This window comes from Mauremys reevesii, linkage group 4, assembly GCF_016161935.1.
Source record: "Mauremys reevesii isolate NIE-2019 linkage group 4, ASM1616193v1, whole genome shotgun sequence".
Classification (NCBI taxonomy): domain Eukaryota; kingdom Metazoa; phylum Chordata; order Testudines; family Geoemydidae; genus Mauremys; species Mauremys reevesii.
In genome coordinates, this window is record NC_052626.1 from 78,887,631 (window position 1) to 78,902,376 (window position 14,746).

At 39.4% G+C, this 14,746-nt stretch overlaps 1 long non-coding RNA gene across 1 annotated transcript; it reads right to left on the reverse strand.

Annotated features, from left to right (window-relative positions):
* Positions 1–423: 423 nt before the first annotated feature.
* On the reverse strand, positions 424–14,436 carry LOC120404976. Its single transcript, XR_005598300.1, has 4 exons — positions 14,249–14,436; positions 4,181–4,384; positions 1,989–2,245; positions 424–903 (listed from the first exon to the last, which is right to left on the reverse strand). It is a non-coding gene; the product is annotated as an uncharacterized LOC120404976 (long non-coding RNA).
* Between the last annotated feature and the right edge of the window lie 310 nt (positions 14,437–14,746).

The window sequence follows — 14,746 nt, forward strand, 5'->3', positions numbered from 1 at the left end:
GTAAGAATTGGGGTTTTTTTGTGGCGGGGGTGTATTTTTTTCCTTCTTTCCCATGTTGGAAATTGCTCATTGCTGATATAGAAAAATGAGAATAAAAAGGCTAGAGAGGATGTCTGTGATAGATCAGCCACTTTTCTACTTTGATTACAAATTAGGAACTCTGTGTGTGCTGGCAAAATGAAAAAGAATCAGAGTTCACCAGTAAAGCTTTAACTAGAGGATACAAGAAGACAAATCAAAACATCATTATGCAACCCAGAATTAGAGAATGTAATAAGTTATTTAAAAAAAATGCTTGTTAGTGTAGGGAATATAGAGGCAGGTGATCTGTTTGTGTGATAAAGAGATTTCAGCTGGAACACAGAAAAGGGAGGTTAGAAAACCACCACACAGTTATGCCAATACAAAAGATTTATTCAGACAGACAAACCAGGGATTATTTTCATTCAAGCAGGATCAATGATTCCCTTGGATATAAGCAAGGGCTAGATTCACCCAAGGTTCTATGTAGGCAAAAGTCAGTGTATTCCATGATGATGATAAGATACAAAGTATGCTGAGTTGTAACAGTGGGGACATACAATGCCTATGATCTCCTTTGCACCAGAGGGCTTAGAGGATGGATAGACTGATCCGAAAAAAATTGGTGCTACTGGCTGAGGATAAAATGGTGAATATGGCAGCAGAAAGATGGAGGAGATTCAGTGCATCACCACTGCTGTATCCATCAGTGGTGCTCTTACAGATAGCCCAGCTTAAAGCTGCCTGTCCCAACAGCGGGTAGTAATGATGTCTACAGTCCCTGGGTTGGAGCAGCCATCGCTGATGCAGGGGAGTGCCCCTGGGGCTGACTGTGATTCTAAGGCTTTGTGCTGTTTTTCTTTCCATGACACCATCAAATTCCTTTAAATATTTATAAACAGAAACATTCCAAATGATGCTCCATTTGTAACAGGAATAAAATGGCATTTGTCTAAGTAAATGTTTAATAGTTATGTCCTACACCGTGGCTAAGATAAATTAAAGAGCACTCTGTAACTCATAAGAAACACTGGATAATGTTCAGATGAGTAACAGTTCTGATTGTGCATCATCATCTTTCCTTTATTTCCCTTTTATTATCTCCCTGAAAGTGGATTCTTTGTTGATTCACATTTTGTTCCATTTTATGCTTTCCTGTGTTATTTGGGGCCTTATGTCATGCCATCTTAGTCTTGCTGCTTCATCCCCATCCCTAATCATCCCCCTCTAAGGGTGATATCATTTCCATTGATAGCACATATGTATGATATTTGGTTTTGCAACTATATTTATCCATCAAAAAACAAAGGACAGGAAATAACGAAAGTGGACCAGATTCAAGGGTAGGCCTATGCCAGGAGAAAAAAAAAAACAAAACAACAAACAATTTCAGACTTCGATGCAGGTCAGCAGTGGTGTAAAGTCTGTTAGGGGGAAGAGGCTGTGGCAGCACAAATTGGTTGCTACCTTAGGCTACCTCTACACTTGGAGCTAGGAGTGTGATTCCAGCTCATGTGGACATACTTGCACTAGCTGCCATTGAACTAGTTTGCTAAAAGTTGTAGTATAGCCACATTAGCATGGGCAGCAGTAGGCTAGCCACCCTGAGTACATATCCATAGGTTCAAGGCAGTTTTGGATTTGGGGCAGTTAGCCCATATTGCTGCTGCCCCTGCTCCCATGGCTACACTTCTATTTTTAGTGTGGTAGCTCTATGAAGCTAGCATGAGTATTTCTACACAAGCTGAGAATCATACCCCTACCTCCCCCAAGTGTAAGCATAGTCTTAGATACACTAGATACAGAATGGACCCGGGGGGTCTGACCCCCCAAAGTGGGGTATTATTGGACAGGAAGGAGTATGGCTAGAAGATGTGCTGATAGAGAGTCAGCAGCCTCTGCTGGTGGGGGCTCTAAGACATTCTGGCCATACACTAAAGTTAACCTCTCCCTCCCATTGCACAAACCTTGAGGGAGAGCTGGCGATGGTGAAACATCCTGTCCTCTACTGTGGTGAATCCTCCTTCCCTCTGGAGTTTAGGGATCCTCACTGGTGCAGGGATTTGGAACATCCTACTAATGAACCTGTCCACTGTGATAGATCTTAAAATCATAATTAGGAATCTCCAGTCAAAATTTGGCTGCCCAAATCAATAGACAGGATATGCAGAGATGTTTCCAGATACAATGTTTTCCAACTGTTCGCCATGTGGGATCAGCCACTCTAACAGAAGATGCATGTAGAAAAAAAGAGAGCGAGAGAGAGAAAGAATACCCTTTTACATATGATGTGCTTTTTTATTTTACATCAGACTTGATCATAAACCAATTCACTTTAGTCTACCTTTTATGCTCTGAGAGAAGCATCTCATTGACAAGTTCTAAAAAATTCCTGGTTCACTAACCTTTACCATACATTTGTAGGGATATTAAAGAAGGTACTAACAGTGATTCCCCCAAGTGACAGTGACACCCCCCACCCACAGTTTCACCAAGTACAAAAATCTTTTAGTTCTGTTAAAACTTGTAAGCTCCTGTCTGCAGAAAACATTAATTGTATCTGTCCTGTGAAAGATACTCTATTACTATGTAAAACTTACAAGCAAGGTAATTGACTTTTTTCTTGAAGTGGACACTATGTTACCACCCCTGCTGTGAGCCTTAAGCTGGTAACTGACTCTGCCTAAAATATGGAAAGTATGTTAATGAATGCTTAATGTACCTGAATGGTTAGGGAGGTGCCAGCCTAGAAAGGATCCTTGGCCGAAGAATGTGTCAAGTGGACCACCAGACAACCCCCGAAGGGTAAACTGGGATCCACCCCAAACAACTGGAAGGAATGTGCCACTTTAAACAGTGTGGAGCCACCAGGAATGTGCCATCTGCTAATTGAGCCAACAACAGCAGGATGAAATGGTTCCCATAGACTAACATAGGAATTAATTCCTATAAAAATGGACTCTAAAAACTGAAAACTTTGAGTCCCTGGTTCTGCTGCCAGCCTCCAGGAGCATCAGATGCATCTGACACAGACTCGGCTCCATCCTCATGACCAAGATACCTGGCCAGTAACTTGGCATGAGCAACTTCTAGGCTGGTAACTATAACACCTATACAGAACCTGAATGAACGATTGTGTGAATGAATATATATATGTGTATATGTATATAAAGAATAAGTAGTGATAGGAATAAGTAGTAAAACAACGTTGTTTGCTTTTATCTTTTGCCTTATTATTATATTTACAATAAATGTGGCATCTTTGCCTTATCCCTCTTAATAAGATCCTACTGGTTTTTATTCTATTGGTATAACACATTTACACATGCTATTAAATGGCTGATTCTCAAGAAGGTCAAGACCGAGAATGAAACTCTCTCTTTGATAGGCTTGGTGTGGTTCACACTCTGCACTGCCAGGTGAAAGGACCAGGTTTGATTTCCTGTCCTGGACCCTTGCTACCTAAGCCAACATCATGGGAATCATCATGGAGAGAGGGAGAACATCCTACCTTGTGATGTGGGACTTTAAGCATACAGGCTCATAAGTAAGGAAAATTCATCACAAAGGCCTATAAAGGAAGCAAAGGACACTTCCAGAAAGATTTCATCCCTCCCCAACTGAGTCCTTAATCCAACTACAGACCGGGATATATTCTGTTCAGCTACTCAAAGCTTTATTAAGGCACTTTACATGTCTACATATTAAGTCAAGACTATTACCTCTTTCTTCGATATCTGTCATTTGTATCTCATGTATTTCTGTACTCTGGAATGATGGGGTGGGCAAAAGGGATGTGTCTTGGTTTGAGAAATATCTAATATAAAATTTATAATTTTAGGTTTGAACCAGAGATGGGCACAAACCAAAATGGCAGATATGATCTCCCCTGAATGTTGGACTTTTTCAGTCTGATTCTGGATCTGAATTTTGCAAGTGGCCTTCTGTTTATAATAAAACAAACCAAAACCTCTTCTCCAAATATCCCTAGCTTTAGGGGTGCTCAAAATCCAGATGTGATGTTTGCAGTTTGATACTGTAATTTGAATTAAACTTAAAGCCTGAAAGGAAAGCTCAGCTATAACAGCCAAGTCCATGAATATTTGAGTAAATAAGTTCTTCCTGGCATCAATTTAGGTCAAGAAGATACATATTTTACCTTCTTCAATGTATTAATTCCCTCTTTGAGTGAGTTCTTATGCTGGTGACAGGTGTGGGTTTGACTGCTGTGAAGACTGAAGTTCTTGATTTATTCGCAGAGCAGCTGCAATGCATGCAGGAGCAGAGAAAGCTCCTCTCCACCTCCATCACATCAATTCTCATCAGTGTGGTTCAAACTGGAGCTGGAGGGACATCATGAGGGCTGAGAAGATAGCTCAGTGTAAGTGTTCATTCATTTCTTAGTTTCTCTGCTGAGACCACAGATCAGTGCCAGTTGTCAGTGATTTTGTGGTGTGGAAGTTCACTAATGAGATCACCAATTCATTTCACTGAGGTCACCAAACAGCCACTTCATCCTCAAGTGACCTCATGTAGGGTGCTGCAATGATTAATCTTGTTCCATCTCATTTTCAAAATATGAGGCTACAAGCTGTACTTGACCAATGCATTTCACAGATGCATAGTGCTTGCAGTAGATAAATAGATGTATGAAAATCAGCTGGCAGTATCCTATTAGGGAAGGCAAAATGCTGCTAGCTAGGAGAGGAAAACACCTCAAGGAACTAGCTAACACCTTGACTGTACCCTCTACAGAAGACAAGGCATCTTCCGTTTGATTATCAGAGTAAGTGCATGGCCTCTGGGTATTTCTGGATTTCCATTGGTCCATTGCTAATGAAGTTGCAGCAGCAGTAAGGACCTCCCTTTTCCACCTCTGGAGAGCAAGTAGACTGTATATTCCTCTTGGGTAAGATCGAGCAACACCTCAAGTCTGAACTATTGTAACTCTCTACCTAGGATTGTAAATGAAGACTAATATAAAAGTCTAGCTATTACCCCACTCAGCAGCCCACCCTTTGAGCAGGCTTGTCACGGAGAGTGCATCACACAGTGCTCCACAACCTCCACTAGCTTCCTATTTGTCTGTGGCTCCAGTTCAAGTCCTGGGCTTCATCTTCAATGTTCTGGGACCAGGCTACTTCAGAGATTATTTTAATCCATGATGGCTCACAAGGCAGCTGTGGTCACCAGTGACACAGGATATTAGAAAGGCCCAGGATTAAACTTTGGGGAGCTATAAACCCACAGGATTCTCCTTATTGCATCTGTAATGCCTGAACAGCCTACCTGTAGAAATTAAAGTGAGCCCTAATACTATCTTCAGATCCTGATACAAATGCCACCTATTTGAAAAATGCTGGTACAATAAAAGAAGGATGGGGGTGGGGTAGGGAGAAGAAGAGAGAGATTTTAAAAAAGAAAATAAAAAAAAAACCCCAAAGCTTAAGCAGATGAATACCAGGAATGCAGATACAGGTGAAAGTCTTAATTTTATTGCTAATCTGTTTCAGATGGAGTCTTTGGTGGATTTTTGTCAGTGTCAAATTGATTGAAAGCTGCAGCATATGGCCCTGATGAAAGCACAATGATAAAATGTGTCTTGGTTTTACCTGTCAAATTCATTTCTGCATTCATTCTACTTCATTCTTAATTTATTTCTCAGTTCCAAGAAAGTGCCATCTGCCTCCACACACACAAAATAGCAACTCTGTACAAATTTTCTGAAGTAAAATCATAGTTAGAAAAAGAGAAGGGGTCAACGAATAGGCATTTCACCTTACCAAAAGGCCAGTGAATGCTCTTCTACCTCGCAAGGAACTCTGCCTCATTCAGGGCACAATCCAGTTCTTGCTTAAATCAACGGCAAATCTCCCATTGATTTCAGTAGGTCCTCCCCACATACCTTCAAAGAATTCTTCACTGATCAGCTGGGCTAGAATAGAGCTGTCCATGTTTTCACTCAGTTCATCCATCACTAAGTTTAGACAGGCATGTGCTGAGCTCACATTTTTGTATACATTTTTTATTAATTTCATGGGAATTCATCATATAATGCAAATTAGTATGTAAGAGAGAAAGCTCTCACCAAAAGTTCAGGTAAATGTGTACCATCATTCTTTATGCCCAATTTAAAAATAAAAAAACCCTCTATAGCAGTCTTCATATTGTAGAAATTGACATTTTGATTAATAAAGCACTACAGTACGAAAAGTGCAGTTATGTATTTTGAGAATTCTCTTTGAAAAGCAATCCTTGCATAAATGTAGTTAAATTACGTAATTTTTTCTGTATATATTTTTAGCAGTGTTAAAGGAAGTAAACAAGAATTAATGGATAGCTGGAGGAGAATAAACCAAATTAAAAGTTCCCTAGGAATGGCTGAACCATATAAGGTGTAATATGAACAGACTCAAAGCTTCTCCCAAGCCTCAAATTAAGGCCCAAACTTGTGAGAGATTTGGAAAAGGAGAAAAAAAAATGGAAAACGTCTACAATTTTGCTTCCCCTACGACTTCTTAGTTTGGGCCAGAAATTAATCAATAAAGGCTATTCTTGCTCTAATTTCAACCATATGATAAACCCTCTTTTCACAACTGTTTCCAGATGTTGGTGAATGGTGACTCACAGGAACAGATAGGCCATAAACTCATTGGTGTATCACTTCTTGTTTGATAAATGTAAAATAGTCATAACCCTCTAATACTAATAGTAACTTAATATTTTGATCTGATTTTAAGAGAGCTGAACATCCACAGTGCCCACTGGAATTCCATGGGAATTGTATAGTTATATTATGATATTCAGGGATGCTGAGCACAAAGACGAAGAGAACTACCCCTGCACATTTCCATTATCTAACATCAGTTGCTAATGCAATATTCACAGAATGGGCTTTAACAGCGTCTTGTAAGAAGTGAATTATCCCATTCATTTTGTTAATACAAAATCCTGCTAAAGATACACACCCTTGCTAACTCCCTCTGGAGTGTAATATGTTAGTCTCACTCAGGGTAACAAACTCTTAAACCTGGTCCTGTGTTTATTAATAGTAATGAAATTCAACAAATGGCTGGTTTCAGGGAAAGCAGTGAAAGCAGAGAAAAGGGCAATAGCAGTAATGAGTCTGTAATTATTTCTAGAAATGAAAGAAGGAGAATTCTCAGACAAGAAAGAAATATCGTGTAAAGACAATATTAATAGACATGGTAAAGGGACATGCAAAGTTTATTCAAAGTTGTGTAATGACGAGAGAGGATTAAAAGAGGAATTAGCAAAAGCTGAAACAAATGTTATTCATGAGTTAAGACATTAACAGAGTCAGTACATTATCTGTGTTACCACTCATCTTTAATGTAATGAAATAGAAACTTTATCTCATTAAAGATCAAGCAAGAGATTCTTTATGTGCAGCTTATTCCATGTGTTGCAATACTCCAGCTATTTCAACCTGTTGCACTCAAGAAAGGCTTTGCTATAAAGGCAATTTGCCAGACATAATGACACCATAAGAAAAAAACGACTAAATTAAATCACAAATGGAAATAAAAGAATAAAGAGAATTACTGTTTAGCAAATTAGGATATAAAAAGTGAATATACCTATATATATAGCTATAGGATGAATTATGGAACCGTGCAATAAATCAGGGATCAGCAACCTTTGGCCTGCGGCCCGCCAGGATAAGTGCCCTAGCGGGCCGGGCCAGTTTGTTTACTTGCCGCATCCGCAGGTTCGGCCAATCATGGCTCCCACTGGCTGCAGTTCACCGTCCCAGGCCAATGGGGGCTGCGGGAAGCAGTGTGGGCCGAGGGATGTGCTGGCCTTCGCTTCCCACAGCCCCCATTAGCCTGGGACAGTGAACCACAAACAGCGAGAGCCACAATCGGCCAAACCTGCAGACGCGGCAAGTAAACAAACTGGCCCAGCCCACAAGGGGGTTTACCCTGGCAGGCCGCAGGCCAAAGGTAGCCAATCCCTGTTCTATAATTTATTCAGTAAATTATAGAATCATGTAATAAATGAAATTTGGACTCACCTCTGGGCAAGTCACCAGCCTACTGCCCATTAACTTGTCACTCCAGGGCTTATTTTAATATTTCAGAGGTGCAAACATTTCTAATTTTGTGAATTATTTTCTCTTTTTTTCAGTGCTCTCTCTATTTTTTTTTTTAAATCGATCAGTCCTAATATGTCAACTCTCACCTCAGAGAGTTGTTCAGTCATTTCTCTTGCTCTGATGGTTCTAATGAGACCCATATACAATATGGGAACCAGAATTTCCTTTTTGTGGGAAATTCTGCAATTTTGATTTTTTTTTAAATTTCAAATCAGACCAAAACCAAAGAATTTTGAATTTCCTGTGGAACAAATTTAATTAAAAAAAAAGTCTGCAGTCAATTGAAATACAAGCAAAATAAAAGTTTCCATTTTAAAAGATTTTTACAATATAATTTTTTTAAATGAAAAGTCATTTTGTTACAAAAATCAAACCATTCTGTTCTAAGAATGCTGACTACTGGGAGCAGGAGCAGGCACATAGGTAGGATATTAACTACAGCATTGCAAATTATCTCTGTAGTGTGACCTGAGGCCTCATGAAGGTCTAGTTTTTCCCTTTATGTAATCTCCCCATTGTTGTACTATTCATGTGTGTCATATTACTTTGACTCTCTTTTCGCTGAGAAAGCTGAGCTTCCATTGAAGTTGGGTTAATGTTGTTCTATCAGCCAGTGCTGTGAAATGATGCAAGTCTAAAACCTCCTCCTGGAGGCTGAGGTCACTGCCTAGAACGAGAACTTGTTCATACCAAAACTGACACTTTTGTTTGTTCGTTCGTTGGACTAACCCCCCTGCTTTTTCCACTCAGACATTTCCAATCAGTGGGGAAACTGTAGGCTGTGAAGGTCATGGAATGGAATATAAAGGAAAGAGAGCGACTTCACAGGTTTAGTCAGTGCTGATATAATTAATAAAACTCATGGGTTTGTACATCACTATTGAGTACCAGTGATTTTAATTTTTGAAAATCTGCTGAGTAACAAACACCAGGCAGTGAAACCTAAATAACACACGAGACAGGATTTGGCATAGGAATAGTGAAAGTCATCTTCCAATATACCCTCCAGGGAAAGCTTTTAAAGAATAACATTTCTTCAGACTTAAGCCTCTGAGACCATCATGACACTTCTTGTGTATGGGCTAGGTGTAGACACATAATGGCACAACATTTTGGAGAGAAAAAGCAGCCATAAACAATTTTGCAAACTGAAAACAATACACTAGTTCGATCACCTACTTGGCAGTGTCTGCCAGCTTTGAAAGAGAGAACTTGAGTACAAATTTCAAACCTTGATCTCTTATTCAGCAGCACATAGCCGAATCCTACTGGCCATTGCTTACTATTTCTAGATGACTTCATTATCTGGTGGAGCATGAACAGCAATATGTCTCTTCTCTATATCTCCAGGAGTGATAGGAAACTGGCAATGTCATATAACTCATATATTGTTTGGTCCTGAGGCCAGCTATCTGTCAGAAAACTAATTTAGAGCAAATGGGTCAACGAAAGCTTTGTCGAAGTAAGAACCACAAGATTTGGTCCATATTGATTAGTTGTCTTTAGCGAAATGTCTATAAATAGATCAGTGTACTGACTAGGGAAATAGCCTTATGATTACGCAGTCTTCAAAAGTTATTTGAAATATGGCTTTACTGAGAGAGCCTACGTGATGTAGTATTTTTAACCACTGGAGGAAAACCGTGGACCCTTTGTGTTAGAGGCTGTAAATCCCTTTAACCTCTTGCAGAGATTTAAAATTGTCTGTTTATCAAATCTATATCACATCTATATCTTTAGCAAATAAGTTCCTCTTGCGAAGTCAAGAAAAGGAGTCTCACTCCATAAATTGTGTCTGTTGGAAAGTTTTGTTAGTGTATTCTCTCCCTCCCCCCCTTTTTTTTGTTTTATCATCATCTTGTACCATAAACACTTTGTAAGGGGGAGAGGGGAAGATGACAAGATAATTTTGGTCCTGTAGCACTTCCCTTATCTACTGCAAATAATTATTCAACTATTTAATTCTTCTAAATTTGTCTGAGCAGCTATTTGGCTGCCCACACATTTTATTTTTACATAGAATTGCAAATGAACAACTAAATCAGTAGACCTGCCCATATCCACCCATTTCACTATTGTTAATTTTAGGCCATGTCAAAATAGATTTCTTGAATGTATTATTTTTTAAAGTAATTTGTCCATGCAGTTCTCCTCAATCCACATTGTTAATTAATTTTCCCAGATCTTATAAGGATGTTTATGACATAAAAAATTGAGGCAAGGTTAGAGGTAAACTGAAGGTTAGAGGCTAAATTGTTTTAGTTACTACCCCATCGGTATTAGCAAACAAAAACAACATTTAGTGATAGGCAGGACACGTTCCATCATCCATACCTTAAAACAGGGGTAGGCAACCTATGGCACATGTGCCGAAGGCAGCACACAAGCTGATTTTCAATGGCACTCACAGTGCCTAGGTCCTGGCCACTGGTCCAGGGGGCTCTGCATTTTAATTTAATTTTAAATGAAGCTTCTTAAGCATTTTAAAAACCTTATTTACTTTACATATAACAATAGTTTAGTTATATATTATAGATGTATAGAAAAAGACCTTCTAAAAATGTTAAAATGTATTACTGGAACATGAAACCTTAAATCAGAGTGAATAAATGAAGACTCGGCACATCGCTTCTGAAAGGTTGCCGACCCTTGCCTTAAAATAATGAAAATAATAAGTTAAAGGGAGGACTTGTGTTTTCTTTTCCACCTTCACATTGTCTACAATAGTGTCAATAACATATTCCTGTGCTCCACACGGCTTTCGCTTCTATCTCCAGCAGGCACACAAAGTAATATGTACCCCAGTTTCATCCCATTTGCACTCGGAGGAAGAACTTTAACAGGAACCTCACATGCTTTAATATCAGTAGATAAGCACATCTGACCATCATCCAGTTTGTGCATTTGGGAAGTAATTTTGCATTAACACTGCTGAGGTGACTGTTAATATTTTGTGATACAGAGTGCACTGAGATGCTTTGGTGAAAAAATTGCCAAAGGGAGTGATTTTTAAACTCTTATTACTCTTTCTATATCAATTCATTTTTCATCAAACCACCATGAAAAATGGAAATAGAGCTCAAAGTTCTGTTTTATGCCATTTCAGAGATTTTTTACAAAATGAAGGTGTAAAGCCCCGGTTAAAATTGAACTCTTTAACACACCCTTAACTTTGGCTTCATCGTCACTACATGCAAGGGGTATGATTCACTTAGCCACCCTGAGTACAAACCTGCTGGAATCCCTTGGATATGTACTCAGAGCGGCTAATCCATGTCACCACTGCCTGTGTTACTGTGGCTACATTACTGTTTTTAAAGTGATAATTCAAATGAGATCTAGCACGAGTATGCCTATGTGAACAGTGCATCCACACCCTTAGTTCATAGTCTAGATATAACCCTGTAATGCAGCTACTACTACACCAAAATACAGGACATATCCATAACAGCAGCTCCTGTAAGGTTCTTTAGACCTATGTCCTTATCAGCAGGGATGTATGAAACTGAAGAAAATCTTTAATGAATTTTTTTCATAATATTTTTTTCTTATTTTCCACCCCTGAAAATTTTTGAGAAATTGTACAATTACTGCAATTTAGCTAAAATATATATACCAGAGCAGCACAGGCATAATTCATAGTAGCCTTCTCCCCTGGGCACTTCCCTAAAGCTCATGTTGATTCAGTAGACTCCCAAAAAGAAAGCAGTAGAAGAACTTTAAAATGGAAGCTTGGGCAGCCAGACAAAGGGGAAGCAAGATTAAGGACAGTGAGAAATGGTTGTCTCTGTTCATTCTTGGTAAGGTATAGCAGGTGGGAAGCCAGCCTGCTTCCTGAAAGGCTTCATAATAGACACCCAGTGCATTCTTTCATTATGACACTAAAAAGAATAGAACATGAAGTCCACGATTCCTATTTGCACTTAGGTCACTTCACATCACTCTGACAGTGTAAAGTGACCTTCAGTTACATTTATGCTTTGCCCGAAAGCCCTGTTTACAAGCAGAGCAGTGTAAAGTGACCTTGGTATAAACAGAAATCAGTCCCAATATATTTATTTTTAAAAGACATGGAAAGACTAAAAAAAGTAAATTTAATGAAATATTTAAAATAAAACATTCAACTAAGATTTTTGTCATTTACCATTGCAGAACTAAGTATCAGTCTATTAACTGGGGTATTTCTAAAACCTTATCCTTTGGCTGGCAATCTGAACTATTTAAATCTAGGTATGATCCTACAAGCTGTTCCATGCAGGTGTTACCTGGGGTTCCAGTGAACCCGAAGCTCTCAGTACCCAGTGAACCTGAATTTCTCGGTAAATTTAATCTTTGTGAGTCAGTATCAGGATAAACCAAGGGAGACGCAGCACCTCTGTCTGCTATATGGCTGGCACAAACAAATCAAAACCATGTTTCACTTAAAGCCAGTACTTTATTAATTCCCTGCACTCCCAACATAATGCCTCTACTTAGTCATTGCTTTATCTAGTGTCAAGTACACACAAATACAATAGGTTATAGAGTGCCCCCAAACTGCAAAATACCGCTCAGGATTACCCCTTAGGAGTTTGGAGCGGTCTTCAGATGATTCAGCCACAGATTTCCAGTGGCCAGCTTTCCAACTGCAGCTGGAGATCTTCTCAATGTGTTCACAAAACTCTTGACCCAGACCCACAGTTCCCCTTTTATACCCCCAAAGATATGTTAATCAAAGGTGTTACATAGCTGATCAAATGGAATCAATTGCTGGTTACAAAGAAAGTCAAAACAGGATGCAGTTTTGTGGTTTCCAGCAGTTAGTAGGTGTAATGTAGCAGGTGTAAATATTTCCCGACTACCTGTTTTTCACAGACTGTCACCCCCACACATCAAGAAAAGGGCACAGAGAGTCAGGTTCACCTCTTCTCCCTTCTGGCTTTGCCTTAACTAAGCCAAGTTACTACAAAGATCTACTAAATAATTATTCCTAGCAATAAGCAAAATAATTGGTAGTCCATCCCAATAGTTGGCAGTGGCTTAGGCACCTGGTTGTTTATTAAAATACCCCTATACACAGATGGACACCAAAACCCCACTGAAGTCAATGTAGTTGCACACAGCTCAGGGTTCCAGCCCCAGGGAAAAGCTTACAGGTCAGGGCACTATGAAGAATCCATCAGGATACGCAGTCACCTGTTTCAATACTTCTCTCCCTCGAACTAATCCAGCGATCGTCTCTCTGCTGACAATATGTTCTAATGCTATTGAAACAAGTGTCAACTTCTCATCTCGATAAGATTATCTGAGCAGATGAACCTAGCAGTGACAGGGAGAGACTGTTCCTGGCCATTGGACAAGCCCAGGACAATTGTAATCCTTGCACCCTGAGGCAAAATTTATTCACAATAAACCATGACATGGTGCACATGTGCACCCCCAATACTGGGCAGTAACTTTTAGTTTCCAGGCCAGATCCTCAGCTGCCATAGTCAATGGAGCAATACTAATTTACACCAGCTCAGGATCTGGACCTAAATATTAATCTATCCCACAATAAATAAAATATAGGATTTTTTTTCCAGTGAAGCACTTACTCATATTTAGAAATCTAATTTTCTTAAGTGTAGTTCATTATCTTTGTTGCCTTGTAGTATTAAAATATATGGGTGTGTAAGAAATGTAATTTAGACTCTGGTACAAAACATTAAAGAATTTCTCTTCACAGTGGAAAGGACTAAAGTGTAAAATCCCCTGAAGCAAAAGAGCTCACTCTTCCTTTCCTTTGATATTTCACTTTCTCATTTTATTTATTTATTGAAGTGTTGAATTTCTATTAGAGCTTTAAAGATTTTGTGGCTGGCTAGAGGAAAACATCTGAAGTGAGCTAACATGGACAAGACGGGCTTTTTTGCACCCTCTATAATTATCCACTGACCTGATTTCTAATAATAATGCCAGATTTTTTCCCCCTTTTTTAAAATCTTCACCTTTGTCAAACTAACTGGTCTGAGCTACAGCTAGAGACTGCTGTTCTAACCTACAAAGGCTGGAAGGAGCATGTTACTATTTAAATAGTGTAATAACAGTCTAGAGTTATAACAAGCATTGTCAAACAAAGTCACTCACCTGGGTGTGTATATGAGTGGAAGATGGAAAGTGTTAATCCAAGTGCGCCATGTACTACCTCTTTCAGAGGAAACCCTTTGCTTTTCCCATAGCTATGTATACTAGCATGCGAGCTGATGCTGCTGAGAAATCAGAATCTAGAGATGGCAACCATGCTTGCATGTGTGCTGCCTTTATATCTCACTTGAAATCATCCTGAACAACTAAAGAGTCCATGAGAAATAAGAACCCCAAATGAACTTTAGTAGACCAGCAGTAAACTGTATACAAGTGTGCCAGAGTACTGAGATCTGACAGGTGGGTCAGCACTCTGATTACTGTAGCGTCAATGAGTTCCCCCCAGTGATGGCCGATTGAATAACTAGCTAATCAGAAGGGAAGGCTGTGGAGATAAGGAACTAATTAGCCCTCAGTTGACCAACCTAACAAAACCCAGTAAGGCAGTGTTATAGGAGGAGAAAGGAGGACAGGGGTAGGGAAGCCCAGGCTGAAAGAGCT